We start from the raw sequence: 14,332 nt of genomic DNA on the forward strand, positions 1-14,332 counted from the left end.
CCCCAAGCTCCTTGGGGTCCTTCAATTCCGCTCGAATGTATTCTCCTCCCCTAAGTCTTTCCATCATTCAGTCCTAACATCCCACATTGCCATGCCCGTGGTTTATGTCTCTGTTAGCACTTCCTTCATTCTGCCCAGGATGTCAGTCCCTTATTCATGTGTCTGCCTCCCCGCAATCTCCCTCAGAGCCGAGACCCCGGCTCATCCCTCAGTTTCTCCCCGACCACCTTTCCAAACAGGGCAGAGCCAATGCCTGGCCCAAAACAGAGGCCTAAAAAAACTGTCTGTTGAAATGAAATGTGGCTGTCAACTCTTGACATTAGAATATAAAACCATGGTTCTGGGGCTTCCCTGGTGGCGCAGTGGTTGGGAATCTGCCTGCCAATGCAGGGGACACGGGTTCGAGCCCTGGTCTGGGAAGATCCCACATGCAGCGGAGCAACTGGGCCCGTGAGCCACAATTACTGAGCCTGCGCGTCTGGAGCCTGTGCTCCGCAACAAGAGAGGCCACGACAGTGAGAGGCCCGCGGACCGCGATGAAGAGTGGCCCCCGCTCGCCGCAACTAGAGAAAGCCCTCGCACAGAAACGAAGACCCAACACAGCCATAAATAAATAAATAAACCCAAAGTTTAAAAACCATGGTTCCCAACCTTGATTTTGCCAATATCCCAGAGGGCCCACATAGGTTCTAGAGGGGCACGGAAGATGGCCATGGGGGGCTGGAGGGAAGTAGGGCAAAGAAGTTATCCTCAGAGGTGGCAACTGTTGTGTAAAATTGATAGGATGAAAACAGGAGGGGTAGAGAGAGCTGGAGTTAAAGGGTGATTTTGACCACGTCCAAGGAGTTATTCTCTCCTTACCCTCCCTCTTCATCCATTGCCAAGAAAATAAGGACCATGGCTTGATTTTCCCATCACGGTCTAGAAGACAAACGGACCCTGGCCAAGGGTCACAAAGCATGTTCTCTTATGAGACTTGTGGGCCAGACACTGAGCAGAGCACTTCAATGGATTATCTCAATTCTCACAACCACTCTGTGTGGGGGGCTCCTATCCTTGAGGTTAAATCACTGACAAGGGTCACAGAGCAGTAGGTCATGGGCCCAGGTTTTGGGGGGTTGGTTCTACATGCCTTGCCCTTGAGATTTGGGGGGGGGGTATCAATGACAGCATCCCAGAGCCCTTGACTCCCATCTGTATCCACAGACCCCCAGCCCCACCTCTCCACTCCCTAGCCCCAATAGAACAATGGCAATTCATAACCCTAAGCAACCCTGCACACTTCAGCAACGACGTCACAGTGTACCCCAGGACTGATTACTTCTAGCATTGTTTTTTTCCATCTTGCACTGGCCCAGGGGTCCTATGCAATAGCTACCATGCCTTCTGTGCCTGTTATGTGCCAAGCACTGTGCTCTGACCTTTATCTCCAGTCCTTGTACCAACACTGAAAAATAAGATGCCAGTAGCACCATTTTACAGATGAAAAACCTGAGGATCACAGCGATTATCTGTCCAAGACCGCACAGGCAGAGGCAGGATTCAAATCTAACTTGTCTGGTTCCAAAGCCAGTGCATGCTCTTCCCTCTATACCTTATCACCTCTGCAAAGATGTTTTTTAAAGTGGAGGGGTGGGGGTAGGCTGAAATATGGGATACAGGAACATAGGGTCAAGAACCATAACTTCTCCCTCAGCTACTTCTGACCAGAAGCGAGGGCCCTCCATCCTGACACTCAACAGCAAACCCATCTCCTTTCCGTGGGCCGCTTCCAAACAGTGCCTTGAGTTTGGGGGGGGAGCATGGTCCAAGATCCTTGTAGCCCAAGCCTGATGGGCACGCTGGGAACTCTGGATCCTTAAATAGGACCCCTGAGTCCAAGCACTTCTGCCTCAGGGTCTCAAAGTCCTGGCCCAAGTACTTCACGGCATTCTGGCTGGAGCCAAGACCTTCAGCTGCCGCCTGCTGCTGGCATACTCTAGCCGCCAGCGCTGCCATGGTCGAGGGCTCCGTGGGGTAGACAGAAGGGCAGAGCTGCTCTGTGCTGTCAGATCTGCCCCACTGGGAGGGGAGCTATAAGGCAGTGTGAAGGGGAGGTGGAGCAGGTAATCATTTCACCTGAGGCCCTGCTCCAGAGGGAAATGAGTCACAACCAGGAGCAAATGTGTACCCAAGGTGCAAATGAATCGGCCCCACCCTCCCCTTCTGCCTTTCAGCAGACAATTTGGAGGCTGGGAAACTTCCAGGGCCCCTCCCAGGCCATTAGCCTAAGAAATCCGTTAGGATCACAGCCATCCATCCCCATCTCTTTGCAAGACCTGCTTACTTCCCATTGGCCCCATCAGCTGAGATGAGAAGGCCTGTTGGGCAGCTTGAGGCCAGTATTTTCCAAGGAATTGGTTCTCAGCAGGAGGGCAAGGGGTTAGAGGGGTCTCCTTTCCTTCCAGAAAAGTTTAGTTCCATATTTGCTAGAAGGACAAAAATATCAGAGACGGGTGATTCATGGAGTGGACCAGAGTAACCCCAAGCAAAGGTGTCCCTCCTACAAGTGAAGGGTTTGGCCTTTGCCTGGGTATCTATCCCAGCAGCACCAGTAATTAGCTCTGTCACCTTGGGCAAGTTATTTAACCTCTCATCCCCTTAATTTTCTCACCTGTAGAATGAAAGGTAATAGTAGGCCCTACCTTATAGGGTTGTTTGGAAGGGTGATGAGATAGTACATGGAATTTGCTTAGAATAGTACATAAGGAGCACTCAGGAAATGCCAGTCATCGTTATTCCTAGGAACCAGGACCAGATAGAGAAGGCCTGGGGAATAAGAGTTGTGGGTTCTAACCTCAGAAGGGAAATGGGCTCTGGGAGGTTGCATTAATCGCTTTTCTCAGGTTCCAATTTCCTAGGCCTGGTCTACCCTAAGGATGTGGAACATCAGTGAGTTTTGAAACTGGAAGGGGGAGTGGCTGGAAAATGGTCCTCCAAAGATACTGAGTCCCAAACTCTGGAACCTGTGAATAGTACATACCTTATTTGGAAAAACGATCTTTGCAGTGGTGATTAAGTTAAGGATCTTGAAATGGAGAGATTATTGTAGCCCTAAATGCAATCACAAGTGTCCTCATGAGATGGAGGCAGAGGGAGATTTGACAACAGACAAAAAAGGAGAAGGCAATGTATCCACAGAGGCAGAGACTGGAGTGATGCTGTCACAGGCCAAGGAATGCCAGCAGCCACCAGAAGCTGGCAGAGGCAAGGAACGAATCCTCCCCTAGAGCCTTTGGAGGGAGTATGGCCTTGCCGACATCTTGGTTTCAGCCCAGTGAAACTGATTTTAGACTTCTGCCCTCCAAAACTGTGAGAGAACATATTTCTGTTGTTTTAAGCCACCAAGTTCCTGGTAATTGGTTACAGCAGCCTCAGGAAAGGAATCCAGTATGTGTGAGAATCCGTGAAGCACTTGCTTAAAATGCTGATTGCTACCACTACTCCCCCTCCCCCAAAAGGTTCTGATTCAGTGCGTGTGGGGTAGGACCCAGGAGTCTGCAGTGTTTAAACTGCTATCCCAGAGATGATGCCAAACGCAGGGGTCCTCGGTCCACGCTCTGAGAAGCGCTGAACAAGCTGACCTCTCAGGCCCCTGGTTCCAACCTTCTAAGCCAGCAACAGTCTGTGAGTAAAGGACTTCACCAGATGGGCAGGTCTTGGCAAGCAGAAAGAAGGGTCTGTTCCCCACATGTCCAGGATAAAACATGGTTTCTCAGGTTTCACCAGAAATTCAAGGCCAAAATGACCTTCAGAGGCTCAAGGTGACATCAGAAAGACTTGACTGTGGCCCTGGTCCCTCTGGGAGCCCCACCTGTGTTTCCTCGGCTCCATTTTCCCCTGGATTCAATGTCTCCTTCCACTAGTAAGCTCATCCAAAGTCCATGGTTACATTTTCACCAGCTCCCAAAGTTGACCCTGGTCTCACCTGGGGGGCCCCATCCTCCTTGAAAACCAGAACTATAATTCCTCCATTCAGTCAACACAGAATCCTCTCAAACACACTGGATTCCAGGAGCAATCTAGCAACTCTGTGTGGGAAAGGAAAGGAAATATTTATTTTTACTTTTGAATCTACTGCCTAATTATCTGGAGCTTGTGATTGACATCCTTGACCAATCTTTGTCTACTCAGAGCAGTCATTTCAAGCACAAATCCAACCATGTCCTTTCCAAGCCTAAAGCCCCCCAGTGGCTGTCCATTGCTCTTAGGAGAGCAAGGGGGAGGGAGGGCCTGCATGCCTACAAGACCCTCAGCAGACTGGCCCTTTGCTCACTCCCCGCCCCTCTCCCATGCCCCTCCTCCCTCTCTGCTCTCCACCTCCTGGCCTCTTTCAGGTCCTGGAATGTCGTACTCTGTCCCACTTGAGGACTTTGCACCTGCTGTGCCCTCCCCCGGAAATGCCCTCCCCCCACCCCCGCTCTGCCTTCAGACCCCAAATGCCCCAGGGAAGGCTTCCTAGACCACCCCCCCCCCATGCAAAGCCATCCCCCTCCCATATGCTCTCACAGCGGCCTGCGATGCCCTGCCCAGCATCATTTAATGAATGCCCCTCCACCCCACCAGGCTCTGATCTCCACGAGGACAATTGTGTTTGTTTTGCTCATCACCGTATTGTTGGAGCCTGCAAAGCTCCTGGAGCATAGTAGGGACTGAATAAGTATTTGCTGAATGAATAAACACCCACAGGTATAAGATGCCCAGTGGTTGGATAGATACATACCAGGTATAGTGGACCCAGCATCTTCAGGCAGGGATCCCATGGGATTGTTTTCCGTGCTTCCGTTTCTCCCCGAGCCTCCTGGAAACACTCCCTTTAGACTGACTGAAATGAACAAGCCCTTCTCCATCTAATCACAGAGTATGCACAGCTGGTAATTTTCCTTCTCCATAAGGGTCTCCTTTGGGGTTAGAAATCTCTTTCCCACCCCACCTGCCTAAATCACCTCCCTCGTCACATCCAGATGCTGCATGAATAAATTCATCCTCATCTAGGCAGACAGATCTGAGCTGCTGGGAACAGAACCCTCATTTCCCGAGCCAGGAGCCGTCCCTGCTCACCAGCCCCACCTGAGCTGACAGCCAACGTCTCCCCGTTACCCAGCCGGGCTCCCGCTGGCCCTGTCAACCTGGACAGACATCTCCCCAGCCTCACACCTCAGACACCCTACAAGAGCCACTGCCAGCTCCACCCAGGAAGCCCAGGACCCACGACAGAGGCCAATGAGGCCGGGCAGAAACACACCTGTCAGCAGCGACTAGTAAGAACTCTTCTTGGCAAACAGCGTTGGTGAATGCAGCTCAGACAGAGCGCTCAGCTTATCCACAGCGGCTCCTCTCGGCCAGAAGGACAAGGCTGCATTGTGCCCTCAGCAAGGAAGACAAATCACCCCAAAGTCCAAGTGTGCTTTTCAGACAAAGTCTGCAAATCTCGTTATCATGCAGAACCTTAACTTCAGTCTCTCTCCTGGGCCTTCCCATTTCAGAATTCTAAGGCAAGCATGGAGTGAATCCAGTGTCAAGAGGATTACAGAGTTCTCATACATTGCTGGTGGGAATGGAAAATATACAGGCACTTTGGAAAATAGTCTGGCAGTTCCTCAAAATGCTAAACACAGAGTGACAGAGTAACTTCTAGTAACATTCCACTCCAGGGAATTGAAACAGACTTGAAAACTTAAGTCCACACAAAAACTTCTACTCCAATGCTCATAAGACATTATTCACAGTAGCCAAAAAGTGGAAACAGCCCAATGTCCGTCAACGCATGAATAGACCAACAAAATGTAGTATAGCCATGCAACTGAATATTATTCAGCCATAAAAAGGAATGAAATACTGACATGTGCTACAACATGGATGACCCTGGAAAATATTATGCTAAGTGAAAGAAGCCAGTCACAAAAGACCACAAGTTGCATGCGTCTAGTTATATGAAATATCCAGAATAAGCAAGTCCACAGAAACAGAGTAGATTATTCGTTGCCAGAAACTGAGCAGAGAGGGGAACTGGGACTGACTACAAATAGGTATGAGGTTTCTTATCGGGGTGATGGAAATTTTCTGGAATTAGGTAAGAGTGATGGTTGCACAACATAGTGAATATAATGAAAAAAATCACAGAATTGTATACTTTAAAATGGTGAGTTTTTATTATGTGAATTATATCTCAATTAAAAATTTTAAATAAAAGAAAATAGTATTACAGAGAAGGTGGCCTGCTGTGATCCACACGTTCATTAGTCGTCTCTAAGTAAAAGATGGGTTCCCCGTCTGCCCAGGACAGGAAGTATCCCATCACTCCAAAGAGTGCCAGAGCTGTAAGACTGAACCCTATCTAACCAGCCCTGAGAAAACAGAAGGCTGGGAAGGCCAGATGTGTGGGCTCATCCCTCACCAGGTCTGTGGGATCGCACACCACCCCAGTCTCTCATCCCTGGCAGGAAAGGGTGGATCCGCTCGAGCCCAGCTAGGATACCAGCTGAGACTGCCCCCTAGTGGCCAACCCAGATCCTGCGGACCCACTGTGACTAATCTTGTAAAACCTTACGTTTGAATAGAGGTAGCACTTTCAAGTCCATGACCCATTAGAGAGTCACAGCAAGTCTGTGGGTAGATTGTATTGTCAGGTTAACCCAAAGTTACTCACATGGCAAACTTGACCCTAAGTCTTCTGATTTTATTTATTTATTTTGTTGTTGTTGTTTTTCAGTATTGTTTTAAATTAATTCATTTATTTATTTTTATTTTTGGCTGCTTTGTGTCTTCGTTGCTGCACGCAGGCTTTTCTCTGGTTGCGGCGAGCGGGGGCTATTCTTCATCGCAGTGTGCGGGCTTCTCATTGTGGTGGCTTCTCTTGTTGCGGAGCACGGGCTCTAGGCGCGCAGGCTTCAGTAGTTGTGGTGCACGGGCTTAGCTGCTCCGTGGCATGTGGGATCTTCCCGGACCAGGGCTGGAACCCGTATCCCCTGCATTGGCAGGCAGATTCTCAACCACTGTGCCACCAGGGAAGCCCAGTCCAGCCCACTTCTAAAAGGAGGGAATTAGCCTCCACCTCTTAAAGGGAGGAGTATCAAAGAATTTGTGAGCATATTTTTAAACCACGACAGCTTGACTGTATTCTTTATTCCAGTCGTGTTCAGCTGTGCAGGTACAGGTGCAGGTGCAGGCAGAGACTAGGTGGAAAGTTGGATTAAACAGGGTTATGAACACCTGAGAACAGGAAATCTAAGAACCAGAGTCTTGATGGTACCAGGCTTTCTGAGGTCAGAAGTTGAATTCTGCTGAATGTTGGATACTCATAGCTCCCCCAGCCTCAGTATCAGGACTTGTGGCTCCTTCCACCACTGCCCTCCTGTTAGCACGCCTCTGTTCTGGTCAACCATCTATTTCTGTCTGGCTATCAGCTGGCCTCCTTGGACTGCTCATCATTTTTGCTCCAGTACAACTCTGAGTTTCCCACGGCCCATCATGTCCTCTCCAGCTCCAACTCTCTCTCTTGACTTGTCAAGTAAGTGAAACTCCCACCACTAACTAGCAAATCATTCCTTCTGTGTTTCTCAGTCCAGTTTCCCAAGAGAGAGAAAATCTAACTGGCCCCGCTCCCCTTTTGGAGCCAGGCCACATGAGTCCTATGTCACTGACCAGGTTAAGGGATTAGCTGCTGTAACCATAAAGTCCATGCTCTGTCCATACCGCTTGGAGCCCGTCACCATTCTATGCACCTGGGCTCTGATGAGCGTCACCTGCCGGCAGCCCCTCCCTGTGTCTCTCTGTTGGAAGGATGCACTGCTCTCAGGCTGTCAGAGCCCACTTTGCCAGCAGTCACGGAAGCCAGAAGTGCCTCTCTAACTGGGGCCGTCTGCCCTCCAGGGTGCTTGGTGACATACTGGAGCACAAACATATCTTTTTTTTTGGACTCTCAATTTCACTCAAAGATGTTTTTTGTAAGGCAAATTAGGTTTTTAATAAGAAACATATTTAAGGGCTTTCCTGGTGGTGCAGTGGTTAAGAATCCATCTGCCAATGCAGGGGATGCGGGTTTGAGCCCTGGTCCGGGAAGATCCCACATGCCACGGAGCAACTAAGCCCATGCGCCACAACTACTGAGCCTGAGCTCTAGAGCTCACGAGCCACAACTACTGAGCCCATGTGCCGCAACTACTGAAGCCCGCACGCCTAGAGAATGTGTTCCACAACAAGAGAAGCCACCGCAATGAGAAGCCTGCACACCGCAACGAAGAGTAGCCTCCTCTCGCCACAGCTAGAGAAAGCCCGCGCGCAGCAACAAAGACCCAACGCAGCCAAAAATAAAAATAAATTTATTTATTTATTTATTTAAAAAAAAGAAATATATTTACGAAAATGCCAGATTCTTCCAAAGGATTTTGTATTTGCTCTTCTCCAAGTTCAAATGTCCTCATTTTAGTGGGTCAAGTTTTGAATGTGCGGGGGGGAAAATCCCATACATAAAAATATACGAAATAAAACACACCAAAAAAGGAAAGATAAACACAAAGATCAGAAGGGTTTTTCCTTCCATCTTGAAGAGGAGGGAGATGGGGTGGGAAAGGAGTAGAAGAGAGGTATACAATTTAGGTAATGTTTTCATTCTCAGGTGGGTGGTGGATACATAGGAATTCATTATACTATGAACAAGAAATGAAAGAAAGCCATGCATGGACTAATGATGAGTTTGTGTCCTAAATCAAGGATTATAATTAATCTAATTTTGAACATTAAAAGAAAAAATATTCCCACAGCAGGCGGAAGGGGAGATATTTATGGGCTGGGAATTTTGTGCAAAGAGCCTCAAATCTGATAAACCTGTGCCACAGCAGAGCTTGGCATGAAATTGGATGGAAGGAAGGTACTCACAGCCCGTCAATCATTTTTCCCTTGCAGGCCATAGGCTGCACTGGAAACTAGCCACGTTTCTCATCTCCCCCCATCCCCATCACTAGGACAAAGAAAACACTGAATTTTCCACTGGGTTTTTCAAAGGGGAGGCAAAGGAAGAAAAAAAAATCTTCATAGCTGTGTATCAGACTTCCAAATTCCAGCAGACTTTAGAGGAGCGCCCCAAGCTGAACCTGGGAGAAACCAGGTGGTAACCTGGGCACATCATAGCACTTTCTCAAGGTGGATTCCAAAACGTCGAGGTAGATCCTTCCCACGGTTACTGTTTGAACATATGTCCTATCCAGTCTTTCTCCTAAATTTCCCTTGAGTTACTTCCTTCTTCTCCATGCCCACAGCCACAACTTGAGTACAATTCTTTTTTTAAAATTAATTAATTAATTTGTTTATTTTGGCTGCGCTGGGTCTTCGCTGCAGCTCGCGGGCTCTTAGTTGCAGCACGCGGGCTCTAGGGTCTGCGGGCTCAGTGGTTGCGGTCTGCGGGCTTAGTTGCAGTATGTGGGATCTTAGTTCCCCAACCAGGGATCGAACCCGGGGGGCCCCCTACATTGGGAGCACAGAGTCTTAACCACTGGACCACCAGGGAAGCCCCTTAAGTACAATCCTTTATCCCTTCTAGCCTGGATCACGGCGATAGTCTTCCAAATTTCTCAAATCTCTCGAATCTCCAGTCTGATTGTTACTTTAAGTATTTCAATGCCCCTCATCTTGCCTTAAAGTTGACATGCCAACTCCTTGCCATGGCATCGTGGGTCTCACCACCTGGCTTCTACCACAGCCCCATTACCACAACAACCCCATCTGCCCATGCTTCCTCCATACAGAACTATGGGAAACTCCCCCAAACCTACCATGCCTTTTTACAACCCCCCATGCTCCCTCTAGCTGAAATGACACTCACCCTGTTCTCTCCCTGCTTTGCCATGACCCATCTTTCTAGATTACATTCAAATATCAATTTTCCAGAAAGGCTTCCAAGGTAAAGGCCATCCTGTGCTTTACACCGAAGTGTAATCATCGGTTTGCTTCTTGGTTCTGAATTTCCTCCACTCCTCCCATTAGAGTTAAAATTCCTTGCATGCAGGGACTGCATTTTTCATCCCTATGTCTCCACTCACCCTTCCCCCACCCCATTATCTCAAACCCCTTTCCTGTGGCCCAGTACCCAGCACATATCAGATATTCAATACATGTTTGATGAATGAATAGCTAAACATACAAGTTATATTCAGGCTTTGTATCTTGCATCCTTGGATTAGCAAAAGACAGAGTATAATTAAGCCCAGGTTGGGTAAAATTATAGGAATTTCAGTACACATGTATGCTGAGGGCTCTTATTTTATGCATAATTCTCTGAAAACGTTTGCAAGTATGACTTAAACCAAGACAATGTAAGAAGGGGTTAGGGAAGGGCTAGGGGGATCTAGACAAAATAGTAATATAAATGCAGCCAATAAGAGCCCTAGACCAAGAGTCTGTAGTGGATTCCATCCTCCGCCCTGTCCCATCCTCATGGTGACCTGGAGAAGTCATTTTTCTCCCAGGTCTTCCTTTGCTCACCAGACACAGAGGACACGGGGGGCACAGAGCACAGCTCCACTATGCGCTCAACCAAGCTATATGTGTCCGGAGGTGAGCGGCTCCCGGGCAAGCTGAACGCAGCCATCAGCCCTGGAGCTGGGACAAGCCGTGCCAGGGGAAGGTGAGGGGCGCTCCTTTGCGGTTACTGCGCACTCACGCACGCACACTGCACAGCACTGCCCTGCACGTCAGGGCCCTGACTGAGCCCTTTACTTGCATCATCCTCTGTTTCAGCAACAACAACGTTGTGCAGTAGCAACTCTCATCCACCACGTTTTACAGATGTGGAAACTGAGTTTCATCACACAGTTCATAAATAGCAGAACCAGGACTTGGCAGCAGGTTTGTCTTACCTAAAAGCCCATGCTCTTCTCCGGGATACCATATTGACACTGTTTAAAGGGACAAATGATCACTTGGAAACATGCAGAATGAACGCTGGAGTTGAACTTGGCAGAGGATGCTTTCTTGTCCCAGACAGACCCCACCCACAGGGACTGCCAGGTTCCCGTCGCTAGTGGGAGGTGAGACTCTTTACACAGCAGGTAACAAGGGCCAGGAGGTCCAGAGCGAGCCCAGCTCCTCCCTGCAGCCATGGCGGGGACGTGGTTTCTCAGATCAGCTGAGATTCTATCTAGCTGAAATTAGAGCTGCAAGCAGCAACCGTCAGTGGAAAGGCATTTTTAAAGGTATCAAAGCCAAGGTGTTCTGACTCCAGCAGCTGGTGGTCTCTGCTGCCCCCTAGATCCCTGTCTCATCCCAACCCGCCCTGTGGATTCATTTAAAACCAAGTGCCTGGTGTAACAGTGTCTGCGTAGTAACACTCTTTTCCTGTTTCGCTCCTCAGAGGGTGGTAGCTAGCTGGTTTTTCCAAAAACACTTATAAAGACTATTTTAAACATATTTATAAGCAACTATGGCATTCTGAGAATTGAGAAAGGGAAAGAATCATGCATTCATCCTGCCTTTCCAGTATGGACTGTATTTCAGGGTAAGTAGTTGATAAGGCAATGCCTTTCCGTATAGAAGAATTGCAACTAGTAATAGAACAAATAACAGAATTAGAAGAGTCACCATTTTGCAACCTTTGAAGAAATAATGGGCTTAAGCAGCCACCAATGCATGATAAAACTATTAGATGAAAAGTTAATTAGAAACTTTATAATGGATGGATCAGGCTGACAATACCTAAACGCATTTATCCATCTGCACATCACTAAAAATGTGAGATTATTGATTTCTTACATGATATCCTGGGATATACAACACAAGTCCACCCGTGAAGAATTCTATCCTCTCCCTAAAACTGAACTTAAATCTGATAAAACCTCTAGATCTAATTGCCATTTTAGAGAAAATCAAAGATTAGGGGGGGCTTCCCTGGTGGCACAGTGGTTGAGAGTCTGCCTGCCAATGCAGGGGACCCGGGTTCGAGCCCTGGTCTGGGAAGATCCCACATGCCACGGAGCGACTGGGCCCGTGAGCCACAACTGCTGAGCCTGTGCGTCTGGAGCCTGTGCTCCGCAACAAGAGAGGCCGCGACGGTGAGAGGCCCGTGCACCGCGATGAAGAGTGGCCCCCGCTCACCACAACTAGAGAAAGCCCTCGCACAGAAACTAAGACCCAACACAGCCAGCAATCAATCAATCAATTAAAAAAAAAAATTAGGCACTTTCTCAATGTCCGTACTATTGACATTTTGGACCACATAATCCTTTGTTGGGTAGAGCTATTCTGTGCATTATAGGATATTTAGTAACATCCCTGGCCTCAACTTACTAGATATCAGTAGCATCCCTGCAGTCATGACAACCAAAAATGTCCAGACATTGCCAAATATTCCCTAGGTGGCAAAATCACCCCCAGGTAAGCACCACTGAGTTAGAGATACATGTTAAATGACACCGTGAGGATACAATCAGCCTGCTTCCAAATGTGAGAAAGTCTACAGGACAAATGATCCACTTTCTTCAAAAAATAAATGCCATGGGGGAAAAAAAAGGAGTGAAGGCATGTTATAGATCTAAATGTAGTTAAATTCACCAATCAAATGCAATGTTTGAGCCTTCTTTAGACCCCAATTTGAACAATATGTAAAAAAACATTTTGGAGACAACTGAGGAAAACTGAACATAAGATTGGTACTATATGATAGTAAGAAATTATCATTAATTTTGTTGGGTATGATAAGATACTGTAGATATATTTTTATTGTACATATATACTTTAAAATATATATATTTAACTCCTTAACAGATAAACACTCACACAAAAGTATTTTCAATTAAAATTATATTTTTCTGTTTTTTGACTTAAAATATTCAACAAAGAAAGAAAGAACCAGCAGAGATGAGTAAATAAAACAAGAAATTAGGAAAGTTGATCGGGCTTCCCTGGTGGCACAGTGGTTGAGAATCTGCCTGCCAATGCAGGGGACACGGGTTCGAGCCCTGGTCCGGGAGGATTCCACGTGCCGCGGAGCAACTAGGCCCGTGAGCCACAACTGCTGAGCCTGCGCGTCTGGAGCCAGTGCTCCACAACAAGAGAGGCCGCGATAGTGAGAGGCCCGTGCACCGCGATGAAGAGTGGCCCCCACTTGCCGCAACTAGAGAAAGCCCTCGCACAGAAACGAAGACCCAACACAGCCATAAATAAATAAATAAATTTATAAAAAGAAAAAAGGTGATCATTGTTGAAGCTGATGATGAGTACAAGAGAGCTCATTCTGCTTCTCTCTTTTTTTTTTAAACATCTTTATTGAAGTATAATTGCTTTACAATGGTGTCTTAGTTTCTGCTGTATAACAAAGTGAATCAGCTACACATATACACACGTTCCCATATCTCCTCCCTCCCGCATGCTTCTCTTTTTACTTTTGTGTAGGTTTTACATGTTCCATAACAAAATGGTAAAAATAGAATAAAATAAAAGCAAAAGGTCTTTTGCTTCTAGTAATAGTAGGTCAGGTTATTCAAAACGATCCTCCCACTAAGGACAAAAAAAAAAAAAAAAACCGGATGAAGGTGTTTAAATTTAAGAGCATTAAAAGCTAATGAGGGGGGACTTCCCTGGTGGCGCAATGATTAAGAATCCGCCTGCCAATGCAGGGGACACGGGTTTGAGCCCTGGTCCAGGAAGATCCCACATGCCGCAGAGCAACTAAGCCCATGCGCCACAACTACTGAAGCCCACGCACCTAGAGCCTGTGCTCCACAACAAGAGAAGCCACTGCAATGAGAAGCCTGCGCACCGCAATGAAGAGTAGCCCCCGCTCGCCACAACTAGAGAAATGCCACGTGCAGCAACGAGGACACAACGCAGCCAAAAATAAATAAATAAATTTTTTTAAAAAGAAATACTGCTCTAAACAATGCATAGCTTTCCACTGAAACATGAATTCTTCCATATTAGCACAGAGATGGAGAGGAAGGGACGACCGCACTCCTTGGCACACACCCATTCCTGTGTATGAGCCAAGAATCTCACGCTACCTCTTCAACGAGCAGAATGGTCACAGTGGCCCCGAACACAGGCAGTGTTCTAAAGGCTTTAGCAATATGGACTCCGTCCTCCCAGTTAAAAGTGAGTTTCAGATAAATAGCAAATAGAGAAGAAGAAATTTTCCTCCACCCTTCTATGTTCTTCCGGCTGGTCTAAAAATTAAATTGACATGAGGCAGGTTAACAAAAGAAAATCAAATAAAAGTTGAATACCATGTATACATGGGAGAGATCCAGGAAAACTGAGTAACTTGCCAAATTGGCTGAAGCCCTCTCCTTAAACACCATCTTCA

Source organism: Balaenoptera acutorostrata, chromosome 1, assembly GCF_949987535.1.
Source record: "Balaenoptera acutorostrata chromosome 1, mBalAcu1.1, whole genome shotgun sequence".
Lineage (NCBI taxonomy): Eukaryota > Metazoa > Chordata > Mammalia > Artiodactyla > Balaenopteridae > Balaenoptera > Balaenoptera acutorostrata.